At 41.0% G+C, this 12791-nt stretch overlaps 1 protein-coding gene across 8 annotated transcripts in view; it reads left to right on the top strand.

Annotated features, from left to right (window-relative positions):
* Window positions 1-272: 272 nt before the first annotated feature.
* Window positions 273-12791, top strand: part of chl1b (cell adhesion molecule L1-like b) — a 75615-nt gene continuing 63096 nt past the window's right edge. For 6 of the 8 annotated variants that reach the window (XM_023996157.2, XM_023996155.2, XM_023996161.2 and 3 more), the window contains exon 1: window positions 274-604. The gene's annotated coding sequence lies outside the window, so the exon portion shown is untranslated. Of the gene's footprint in view, window positions 605-12791 lie in introns of all 8 variants that reach the window. The other 2 variants (XM_023996156.2, XM_023996151.2) reach the window with 1 other exon arrangement.

The following is a 12791-nucleotide window of genomic DNA, read 5'->3' as shown; positions in this document are numbered from 1 at the left end:
TATTTGTATTGTGTGGCTCACTAATAGCCTACCTGCATTATGTGGTTCCTATACAAACCTATACCACCCATGCCCTTGGATAATCTATCTGCCATATCCTGTGAAGTTGTTTGATTACATTCACAGTTCTAATTCCCTTTTCCTCTGATTTACACTCACAATTTCAATTCAATTTTCTTCCCATTCAATATACTGTTTGTCTTCATTCGAGTTGGCTGTCACCCCCCCTCCTCCCCGAAACCTGCCTGCTCATTTTGCTAGCGCAATAACGTTGCTGTCATGGAGGTTGTTTTAACCCGGTCACACCGTTGAGAAGTTGTGGAGGGTTTTCTCGGTTGCCATGGATTTCTAAAAGCTATTGACAGCGATAGGGTCCCTTTCTCTGAATGTCTTTGTAAAAGACAACCTATTACTTTTCCCTGTTTCTCTTTTTCAGAGGGAGCGATAGCGTCTACGGTGAGGAAAGCGTTCTCGTGTCATTCTAGTTCCGTCTGACCAATTGCGCACGTTTTGAGATTCAGTAGCGATAAGTATCTCAGGCGGCTGTAAACGAAATTCAACCTCTGCAAACTGCTTGAACGATAGGAACTGCTCATTTAAAAAAGTAAGTGTATTTACTTTCGCAAATCTATCTTTGTATTTATTTACTGTAAATGCATAAATGTTTTTCTCCCTAATCTGTTCTTGTTCATTAGTTCGTCATTTTGTGATACTTTGCTCCAAAGTTGGCAAGCATAAATAATCATAGTCGGTGTATCAAGTAGGCTACTAAGATAGCCTATAGCGAATTGCCTATCATAGAAGAATGACTTGTAAAATAAAATAGAAAATGTCAGAGTGAATATAAAAATCACTCATATGCTAATGCCACAGGCTGTAGCCGAGAATGGATGTCTCTATTGCCATTGTAATGCCATTATAAACAATGTTGGTTTACATGCGTTCATCTCATTGATTTCTCTTACATCTACATGGATTTCTTAAAACAATATCCATTGATCACACAGCATGCATAGTGCTTTATGTTGCATAGCAATACTATTGTTGGCAGGGATGCTGAGTCAATAGTGCAGAATTGCAAGGTTTTTTTCACAACTTGGAATGGTAGCCCAGACAATTTGGGGAAACCCTATGGACACTTTATACTTCATTTGTTATTGGGGGCATGGGGAGAAACTGACCTCCGCCCCTAATGTCATCTACCACTGTGAGCTACTTTTCTCCATCAAGGAAATTCATCTCCGTCATATGCATTGCTATGGATTATGAGGCAAGTGTTGATTGTGGAGAACACATGGCCTCACAATATGATGAGTGATTTGTCTTTAATGAGTAAAATGTAAGTCACATTTGAAGCAGCAGATTGCTATTATGGGAGCCTCTACATTTCATAATTGATTTTGAGCAAGATTGAACCCGGTGATGATGATTCGTTTTTGTGCGAGTCTAAAGATACCAGTATGTACAGCATAATGAAGCACGCTTGGTTTTGCCTCAGTGATTCCTCTCAGAATGTGCTTTTAGTCATTAAAACAACTAAGTAGTAAACATTTTGGTCGGTTGTTTCCCTACACACAGTACAGTGCCTCTTGGGGATTACGTGCTTGGAGAACCTAAGAGGAAAACATATCACAGCTTCTGCTCAATTTCGTCCTGTTTTGATATGCTTCCATTCTTCTTCGTCTTGTGCTTGTGTGCAGCAACACTTGCCAAGCCACATCAATTAGAGGGACCTTGTGAAGGTCACTCTTCCATGGAAAAAATCACAAGTTATTTTTACCCCTTTCTCAGGTAAAGGTGGCCAGGCACATCCAATGTGGATTGATGGGCCTATACCTAGATCCTGCAGTGTGTATGTATGTACAAAGAGTTTATACCAGCTGAAGTGTGATATCCTGAAGGGATGTCGTGCTGAACCAGGTAGCTCATTATTATTCCACGCTAAAGATGGAGCCTCTCATGGCACCGGGGATCACGCGTCGTCCCAAGCCTCTCAGTATTCAGGCCACTTGTGCTTTGTGCCTAAAAGTAGGTCGAATACTTCTCACCAAACAACTTGAATGAAGTCCAGTGTAATTGGACAAGGAACGGCTCCACCACAGGTCCAGGTCAGCCATGGCATCTCTCACCACTTAACATGCGAATCCGACCGGACAGATTTCATGCCTATTTTGTTTTTAGGTAAAGAAAGTGCATGAAAAATACCAGATTGTGTCAGGGTAGTAAAGCTACCGGCATGGCCATTCAACATAGTTTGAAGACTGAACAGTAGATTCTAAAAAACTCAGACAATATCCATTTCATTCCCTTACTCTCTCTTCCCTACACAGATCAGAATACAGTCAGTCATACAAACACACACCTGTGCCTGTAACTACATTTGCTGCATTGCCTTTTCATTTACATGCAATCCCTAATACAAATAAGCAATGCCTCCTGAGACAGCATGACTTTTGAAGCTGTGAGAGACACATTGTGTGTGTGACTGTGTTGGTGTGTGTGTGTGTGTGTGTGGTGTGTTGTGTGTGTGTTGTGTGTGTGTGTGTGTGTGTGTGTGTGTGTTGTGTGGTGTGTTGTGTGTGTGTGTGTGTGTGTGTGTGTGTGTGGTGTGTGTGTGTGTGTGTGTGTGTGTGTGAGAGAGAGAATGAGAGAGAGAGAAGAAGTGGGAGGAAGACGAGAGAGACAGGGAGATGGAAGAAGAGGGAGGGAGGGAGAGAGAGGGAGAGGGAAGAAGAGGGAGGGAGAGAGAGAGACACTCCATTATTCTACCGGCACCCTCCTGACTGATGGAATCCGTATTACACACACAGGCTACTATTAGAGATTAGAGATGAGCTTGACAACAGGAAGCAGAGATGAATTGCTGTACAGATGTAATTGCCCATTGATGATGCCGCTTTATCCCTTCATCTCTAAAACACTGTGGCGATAGATAACACAGATTAGCCTTTCTTGACCCTCCCTGGACTGTGACAGAGAGAGCAATTATACTGACCCAGGAACAGATACCGATATCATAAACACTGATTATATGAAACATTGTGACACGCCTAGCTGTACTCCAGACAGCAGACTCTATATCGCATCGACAGTGTGTTGGAAGGTGTGGTGGAGCCTAGCAAGTACCCAGGCCTAATTGAACTTCCGTCGGTACAAGCTATTACAGTGACAACTCCTGCTCCCTTTAGTGCAGGCAGTGTTCACAGTGCTGCAGCTCTGCCTGAACCCTCCTCTTTCATGTTTACCGCTGGTGACAGGAGGAAGAAGCAATCTGCCCTGGATGTTCTGGAAATGTGTTTGGTTACATGAAATATTCATTTATCGTTCTCCATAATCCCTGCCTGCTTTTCTGGAAATGTGCATACAGTATCCGTCCTTGTTATGATACCTTTAAATTAGACCCGGGGAGAGATAGCGGCAAAGGAATGATTCTGTCCATTCAGCCTTGGAGGGGTTGGGTGGGGGATGATGAAGATGCAATGATAAGAGTTGGCGATCACCTTTAACAGGCTGCTGTATTGTTGGGGACACTGGGTCTGCTATGCACGAACAATTCGTCTTCAAACCTAACACTGAAGGACAAACCTGCAATGAGGTCAATGTTATCGCACATGTTCAGGGGTTCCTTTCCCAGAACAACCCAGTGGGAGGGAGATAGGAGGCTGGTCTCTCTCGCTGGCAAGGTCCCCTGTACACTTCCGTGCTTAAGGCATTGGCTGGGGCTATCATTCTCCATGTGACATGACTAAAGGATATGCCATTGCAGAGAGTGAAGCCCTGTCCCATTCAGTGCACTTGGTTTATTGCAGTCCGGATTATCATTTGCTTGTGGCTATAGGCTTACAAGCTTGTCATATCTCAGATGTTGTCATGTGTTCTTTCAGAAAGAGGCAGTTTGTGGTTATTGTTATGTCCTGGCAGAGGCATTCACAGCTCCATATTAGACATGTCTCCCCTTTATGGTGCCTTAGGCTATTTGTGAAAGGCTTTTCCATGAGAAATAAATCGTCTTTCCCTTTTCTCAATGAAACAGGCAGCATCTTACTTGTTCTGCCTCAGTACATGGTGAAAATGGCAGCTTCAAATACAATTTTGTACAGTTTTATGAAAAGCAAATCCACAAAATCATGTTTGCATTTTTCATCCTGCAATGTTTTCATAGGAATGAGAACCACAACCAATAGGATTATGTTTTATTGGATGCCATTTGAGCCAACTGTGCATTGCCTTTCTGAAAGAACAGGGTTTACAATCTAGCCCTGAGCCACTCTAGCCCTGCACGCCTATTATCATTCAGATTTATGGTGCTTTTTGTTTTGTGGTGGTCTGAATTTTCACAAGTGAATCTAATACAGTATATGTCAAAAAACACACAATGGAAAGGCCAGAGTATCCACAAGGTCCTCAAAGGTACAACAAAACCCGACAGCCTTAGCATAAAGAGCAAGTAGTTACAGAGGTAGGATCTTCATTTGATCGCTCTTTTGTTGCTGAGAATTATCCTGCACGGCAGGAAATGCAAACTTGTAGTGTATTGAAGGTTTCAAAGGTCCTTTAAAGTGTGTAATTTCCACTTTAAAATGTCAGACTTGGTTTGCCTGAGCTACAAGAAATATCCATTAATTATAATCCACATAATAATTCACATTTCCTGTTGCTGCAGGATTATTTTCCTGCTGTAGAAAACTGGCTCAAATGAAGATCCCACATCTGTTTGATCCCGAATGAAAGCCAGCAGAATATCACCATTATTCCCAGTTTAATCTCATTCCAGATAACTGGTGAATATTGAACAATACTGAACAAAGAGCAAAGACATAAAAGTGACAAATGTCCTGAATGGAATAGAGGGGGGATCACAGTCTCCTCGGCTGTGTTCCCGCAGAGGGTATTGTGGTGGTTGCATGGGCAAGGTTACAAGGCACCCCCTAGGGACGAGGTGTAGAAGAGCAGACAGGACGGAGGAAGACAGGACAGGCTTGGGGACAGGCAGATCTGGACAAGGAAAAGAGCCGTTGTCTCAAGTAGCATGATACGACGAGGTAGCAGAAAGTTCCCCCTTCCTTCCCCCTCAGTTGATGGGTAAATGTCATGTAAATCACTAAGGACAACGCGGAGTGTAATTTAGGAGAATATTGACTACACAAAGGATACACGAGGCTCATGTTTAACATCTACTACATGCGTTGCTATGTAATAGAGTATAACTTTCCTCGTACCAACTGTATTGTGTGGGCAATGAAAATAGGTGCATGTTGTACACACAACCATATGGCGTTGTTGTTGAATGAATCTGGTGGGTAGACAGACGCCAAGAAACATCAACCGTATGCACCGTGACCCCATACATCCAAGTGTACACAAGCACAAGCACCAGGTGCTCCACCATGATTGCCTAACCCGCGTGTGCTCACCATTTTGCGGCTTCCCGTAATATTACAATGTAACTCCTGTTTTGTTTGGAATGAGATATGTCCCTAATAAAAGCCCCAGCCAGTGTCTGTAGGGGGAAACGTAATGTCTGTCCCTAAGACAGAGCCTGGTGTGAGGGCAGCGGTCCTCTGGGACCTCATTACACAGCGTGGAGCTCTACTGGGGGCTGTCTGGGACGCCTGGCTGCCTGGGACTCTCAGCAAAAGATGGAGATACATGCTAGATGTAGGATCACTGGGTGTGATAAGCTATACACCAGCATCCCAATGTGTACTGCTCTGCATAGCAAGAGCCTGTTTACTGGCTCAGCCATGCCTAGAGTCAGGGCTCTCCCCTAACGGGGGATCAGAGCACGTATCAACCATAATTAGAATAATGAATCAAGGAGGGCATGCTTAATAGTTGGATGGGTTGCCATGTGTAAAATCTTAATCTCCTCTCAGTTTGCTTTTGTCCCAATGACTGTAAATTAATGGACAAATCCATCGATTACGTGAAAACATTAATTCTTATGTGAAGACCAGTGGATGCTGCTGAGGGGAGGACTGCTCATAATAATATCTGGAAGGGAGTAAATGGAATGGTATCAAACACATGGAAACCATGTGTTAGATGTATTTGATACCATTCCACTTATTCCACCCCAGCCATTACCATGAGCCACCAACCTCCTGGGGTGAAGAATCAATAGCGCATTGGGAGTTGGTTTTATCTTGCTAAGATGGCGTCTCATGAAGAAATAATATGCGCAGTTTGAGCTAGTCCAGGAAGTGACGTTGCAGGCTAGCTCAGTGCTGCCCCCACTCATTGTGTATCTCAAGTTGAAGGCTGGCCTCCGGAGTGGTGAAGCAGTCTAAGGCACTGCATCACAGTTTTTCGGTGTCACTACAGCCTGGGGTTCGATCCCCGGCTGTGTCACAACTGGCTGTGATCGGGAGTCCCATAGGGTGGCGCACAATTGGCCCAGCTTCGTCTGGGTTAGGGGAGGGTTTGGCCAGTCGTCAGTTGATCGGTGTTTCCGCCGACACATTGGTGCAGCTGGCTTCCGGTTTAAGCGAGCGGGTGTTTAAAAAGCAGCGCGGCTTGGCGGGTCATATTTCGGAGTGACTCGACCTTTTCTTCTCCCGAGCCCGTTGGGGAGTTGCAGCGATGAGACAAGATTATAATTGGATTTCAATTGGAATCATGAAATTGTGGAGAAAAAGGGGGTAAAATAAAAAATATATAAAATAAACATTAGCTTTGAAGGATTACCGAGGTACTGCAGGTTGCCATTAGCAACTAAATGATCCTTATAACTCCTTCTGTGTGAGCTTTTAAAATAATCGGTTCAAGGACATACATCTGGTGTAATAGATGCAATTATTGGTGCCATGACTGTCTTCAAAATGTTTTTTTTTATTTACTCAGAGATTGACCACGAAGATTGTCATTTTCCCATTCACTATAATGGGGGATCATGTTTTCTGAAAACAGTGCCTGCAGTACCACGGTCGGCCTTGCACTTCGTGGCTTCAATGAGAGGGGGAAGTCGTTCTCCCCTGTATTAACTTATGTTGGTTAGAGTTGGTTAATGTTACTGAAGCACAGCAGCTGGAAACAAATTACTTCATCATTTCAATTGAATGAGTGCTTTCAGGGATTCTCATTTATCATAGCAAAATTGGAGTTGCTTTTCATAGTTGATTTCCCCAGCTCAATTCACAATTATATGACACCCTAAGACTCATCAGCAATCAGCTGACTGTTTTGGTGCAGTTTTTGAAATGATAAAATACATTTTACATGTCTACAATATTTAACTTGACTGCTTGGCCATGAACTTCCATTTTGGAGATTTGTCAGAATATTTAATGGCTTTCTGAACATCTTTGTGTCGGTCCTTGGCATACTGGTGGACAGCCAGAACACAGCAATAGTCTATTTCTTAATGTTCTCTCCCCCAGACATGGAAAATGTTGAGTAAAAGCCTTGCCAAACTGGTCAAGACCCAGCACCATTTGTCAGCTTGGGGGTAACTTCTGCCCATTTCTACTGATCTAACCGTGAGACCACCTGCAGAGCAGTGGAGACCCTTTGACCTCATTATTTTTTCCATCTCCAGATTCTTGGGTAAATACCAAAACTCCTGGCTGGAGCCATTTATTTTTATGGCGCTACATTGGATTGGATTGTAAGTTAGCCTGCCACCTATCACTTTCCAGGGTTTACTGCTAGGTTTTGCTAGTGCCAGGGAATTGGTTTTGTGTGAATTGACTGCAGGTGTGTCTAAGTAAGTGAGTGAGGCTGAGTTTTTATTTCTGTCAGTGGGTTAGGGGGTCCAGTCTTGATAAAACCACATGGTGTCTTTCCTCCTAATCAGTATCTCATATATCCCTAATTTAGATAGAAACCTCTCTCTGCACACATCATTAACTATGTTTCCATAAACTTCTCCAGTTATTTTTTGTCAACATTTAGATAGTTCACATAGAAAATAGATGTGACAATTGCCTGCTACAGTGTGTTTCCATTGAACTGTCTTGTGTCGTTAAAAACAGCTGGACGTAATGACGTCACCCCCCCCCAATAAATGGTGTATTACTAATTTGGCAACAGCCTGTTTCATGTCTCAAGTCAGCATAATTCTCATGTGCCAACATATCGCCACAGTCTTGCACAGAAACTTGCACTCCTGTACTCCTGTAGATCTGAAAAAATTGGATCTTGAAATTTGCATCCAGCCAACCAGGAAAAACAAGACGTGAAATTTGCATCCAGCCAACCAGAAAAACAATACGTGAAATTTGCATCCAGCCAACCAGGAAAAACAAGATGTGAAATTTGCATCCAGCCAACCAGAAAAACAAGACGAAGCAATACAGGCATTCATTAAAGTCGGGACAATCCTTGTCCTGCAAAGAAACATTATTTTTGTTGCAACATTAGTTTTGTGGAATAAACCTGGGTCAATTGAAACCTGCCTAACAAGGCTTTGGGATAGTATGAACAGTAAATGCCACCTGTTGCTATTGTTTTACACTTTACAACTTAAAATGTCTTCATCATGTCTTGCTATGGACTTATCTCATTAATACTTAAACAGACAAAGGCTTTAGTCCAAATTTACATTTGCTGTTCTAATATACCATTTTGGTAAAGAATAGATCATAACGGAGGGTAATCTCTGTGGTAAGTAGTGTTTAACTGCATTGGCTAATCAGTGCAATGCAACAGATGAGTTCCATACAAAATAAATGAGCATCCACTAGAATGGTATTGTAGGGTGTTGTGTGCTTGTTATTTGAGGAAAGAGCTTGGGTATGTGGGGAAACATATTTTTTTCCTGTGTTTTATATTATATTGTACTGCTGATGAAACTAACACTGTGAACGTGTGAAACAATTTGATTGGTGTTACTTCTGATAGTTGCAGGTTTGCATGGGCATGTTTTGGCTTTCCATGGTGACATCACCATGCGGTCAATTGCTTATTAGACCAATAACAAAAAGTGTTCCAATAACAGCTAGTATTCCATTTTCCCCTCCACAATTAGACCACTCCAGACAGTCCTAGCTAAGTTATTGCTTGAGAAATAGTTTTTTGCTAAAAAGCTACTTTTCCCATTTTAATGGAAATCTATTATAGTAAGGTATTTAATTGTTACCCATAAAATATTTGATGTAAAAAAAAACAGCTGCATTGGGCCTTTAAAAGTACTCTGAAAACAAATTATTCATTTTTTGGAGGATGATGAAAGAGTAAACAGACCCTAATTATTTTATTTATGTTGTCTGTTGCCATTATATTTACAAAATCCCGTACACGTGCGCTTAGGTTTTCCAATCTTATTTTCAAAGTAAACTATCTCTAAGTAGCATCTGTGCCATATTTCTCTCTCAGAAATGTAATAATACTATATAATACTACAGTACTTACTGTAGAATTCTATTGTAAACTGTAGTATACTGTAGAATACTATACTTCAAACTGTAGTTTCCCGCGATCATGTGTAGTACTTACCAGAGGTGGGACCAAGTTATTGTTTTACAAGTCACAAGTAAGTCTCAAGTCTTAGCACTCAAGTCCCAAGTCAAGATAGGCAAGTCCGAGTCAAGTCTCAAGTCAAGACTGTCAAGTATCAAGTCAAGTCTCAAGTCTTTAACTTTGAGTTTCGAGTCAATAACAAGTCATTTTCACCTTTATTTAACCAGGTAGGCTAGTTGAGAACAAGTTCTCATTTACAACTGCAACCTGGCCAAGATAAAGCAAAGCAGTTCGACACGTACAACAACACAGAGTTACACATGGAATAAACAAACATACAGTCAATAATACAGTAGAAAAGGTCTATATACAGTATGTGCAAATGAGGTAAGATAAGGGAGGTAAGGCAATAAATAGGCCATGGTGGCGAAGTAATTACAATATACCAATAAAACACTGGAGTGATAGATGTGCAGGATATGAATGTGCTACGCGTGCTCTTCACCAAATGTAATACCATTTCATATTTTTAACAAGAGTAATAGTTAGTACATTACATTTACGCAAATCATGAATGCTTTTAAAAATATCTATATATTTATTACTTTCCAAATAAACTTTATATTTCCATGGAAATACATGGGTAGCCTTGAGAAAGACACACCCCCCCAATAGTGATCGACTATCGAGGATCGCTATGGGGCGCAATCGGGCGATGTAGGCTTGTACACAATCGCCCAACCTTGTTTTAGGAACGTCAGGCAGGATTTAGGTTACCAACTGCCTAGCCAGTTGTAGCTCAATCTTGGGTGCAATGATCACGTTCCCGCATTGATTTAACTTTACGCTAGCCTACATGATACACTAGTAAAGTAATAAAATATATAGCTGTTGGCTATATTAGCCACGACTTACCGTTCTTTGTGCAGCTTCAAAAGTCGAACAAAGTTGGAAATTGTTGCGCCTCCGTCTATAATTTTCTTCCCGCATGTTTTGCAAGTTGCAATCCGTTTTTTGTTGATACAGCGTTGTCTTTATATCCGTAAATAATAATTCTGGTTATCATCTTTCCAAGGGCTCCATCTGAATTCACCCTCCCACGTACAACTTTTTCTCAGCGGGCACAATTTTATTGGCTGCTGTCCGATTCAAACTGTAATCCGTTAAATGAAGAGTTGATCCACTGCACACTTTTTTTAATAGCATAATTTTTAAATTTTGGATTGAGGAGGGTATCAAGTCAGGTCGAGTCATAAGGCTCAAGTCCAAGTCAAGTCACGAGTCATTGGTGTTAAAACCTGTTGAGGATAGAGGGCGCTATTTTCACGTTGGGAAAAAATCGTGCCACTTTAAACGGCCTCGTACTCTATTCTTGCTCGTACAATATGCATATTATTATTACTATTGGATAGAAAACACTCTCAAGTTTCTAAAACCGTTTGAATTATATCTGTGAGTAAAACAGAACTCATTTTGCAGCAAACTTCCTGTCAGAAAGTGAAAAATCTGAAATCGAGGCTCTGTTCCAGGGCCTCCYTAWTMATTTGCTTGAAATTTATGACTATACATGCACTTCATACGCCTTCCACTAGATGTCAATAGGCAGTGAGCGGTGAAATGGGGTGTCTAGCTTTATCTGAGGTCAAAAGAGAGGTCTTGGAATGACATGACCCCAATTTCCTTTGTTCAGGAAGGCGCGGGAAGGACATCAGCATTGGCTTCTGAAAAGCTTTCGTTATAGACGGCTAATATCTCCGGCTTTGATTTTATTTGATAAATGTGATAATATCATCGTAAAGTATGTTTTTTCAATATTGTTTTATCAGATTATTGAAAGTTTTTCGGGAGTTTTGGCGTGTTCCGTTCTCTGCGTTTGGTGACGATGGACAGCTTCGCGCCACTTGGCTAGTTTTGGTTGCTAATTCGAAAGTCCTAAGAGGACATTCTAAATCCAAACAACGATTATTCTGGACAAAGGACCCCTTGTACAAGATTCTGATGGAAGCTCAACAAAAGTAGGACCCATTTATGATGTTATTTCGTATTTCTGTCGAAAATGTTTATTATTATTTTCCGCCCAGATTTTGGGCGCTGTCTCGCTATAACGTAAGCTGTATGTCGTACTAAAGTTATTTTTAGAATTCTAACACGGCGATTGCATTAAGAACTAGTGTATCTATCATTTGCTGTACAACATGTATTTTTTAGTAAAGTTTATGATTAGTTATTTGGTCAGAATAGGTGAGTGTCAGAAATATATCCGGAGATTCTGGAAAAAAGTTGCTACGTTTTCACAATGTATAACCACGGATTTCAGCTCTAAATATGCACATTTTCGAACAAAACATAAGTGTATTGTATAACCTGATGTTATAGGACTGTCATCTGATGAAGCTTGTCAAGGTTAGTGAAAAATTATATATCTTTTGCTGTTTTTTTGCGATCGCTAACTTTTGCTGCTGATAAATGGGTTGTGTTTTTGGCTATTGTGGTAAGCTAATATAATGCTATATTKTGTTTTCGCTGTRAAACACTTAAAAAATCTGAAATATTGGCTGGATTCACAAGATGTTTGTCTTTCATTTGCTGTACACCATGTATTTTTCATAAATGTTTTATGATGAGTATTTAGGTATTTCACGTTGGTCTCTGTAATTACTCTGGCTGCTTCGGTGCTATTTGTGATGGTAGCTGCAATGTAAAACTATGATTTATACCTCAAATATGCACATTTTTCGAACAAAACATAGATTTATTGTATAACATGTTATAAGACTGTCATCTGATGAAGTTGTTTCTTGGTTAGTTTGGTTGGTTCTTGGTTAGTTTGGTTGGTTTTGTGCAAGCTACCTGTGCTGTGAAAGAAATGTCTGTGCTTTTTTGTATTTGGTGGTGAGCTAACATAAACATACGTGGTGTTTTCGCTGTAAAACATTTTAAAAATCGGACATGTTGGCTGGATTCACAAGATGTTTATCTTTCATTTGCTGTATTGAACTTGTTAATGTGTGAAAGTTTAATATTTCTACAAAATATTTTTTTGAATTTCGCGCGCTGCCTTTTCAGTGGAATGTGGGTGGAGTTCCGCTAGCGGAACCCCGGGGCTAGACAGGTTTTAAAGTCAAAGTCGAGTCCAAGTCATCATATTTGTGACTTGAGTCTGACTCGAGTCCAAGTCATGTGACTCGAGTCCACACCTCTGGTACTTACTATATAATGTTGTAGTATACTGTAGAATACTACAGTAAATACAAAATAAATGTGTAGTAAATACTACAGTAATGTTTGCAAAAACGCTACAGTCCGCAAATCACTACACATTTTTAACTATAGTAAAAACTAAAGTCTGGGGCCTCCCGGGTGGCGCAGTGGTCTAAGGCACTGCATCACAG

Source organism: Salvelinus sp. IW2-2015, linkage group LG11 (genome assembly GCF_002910315.2).
Source record: "Salvelinus sp. IW2-2015 linkage group LG11, ASM291031v2, whole genome shotgun sequence".
Taxonomy (NCBI): domain Eukaryota; kingdom Metazoa; phylum Chordata; class Actinopteri; order Salmoniformes; family Salmonidae; genus Salvelinus; species Salvelinus sp. IW2-2015.
The sequence above is the reverse complement of the archived record's forward strand: the minus strand, read 5'-3'. Positions and strand labels throughout refer to the sequence as shown.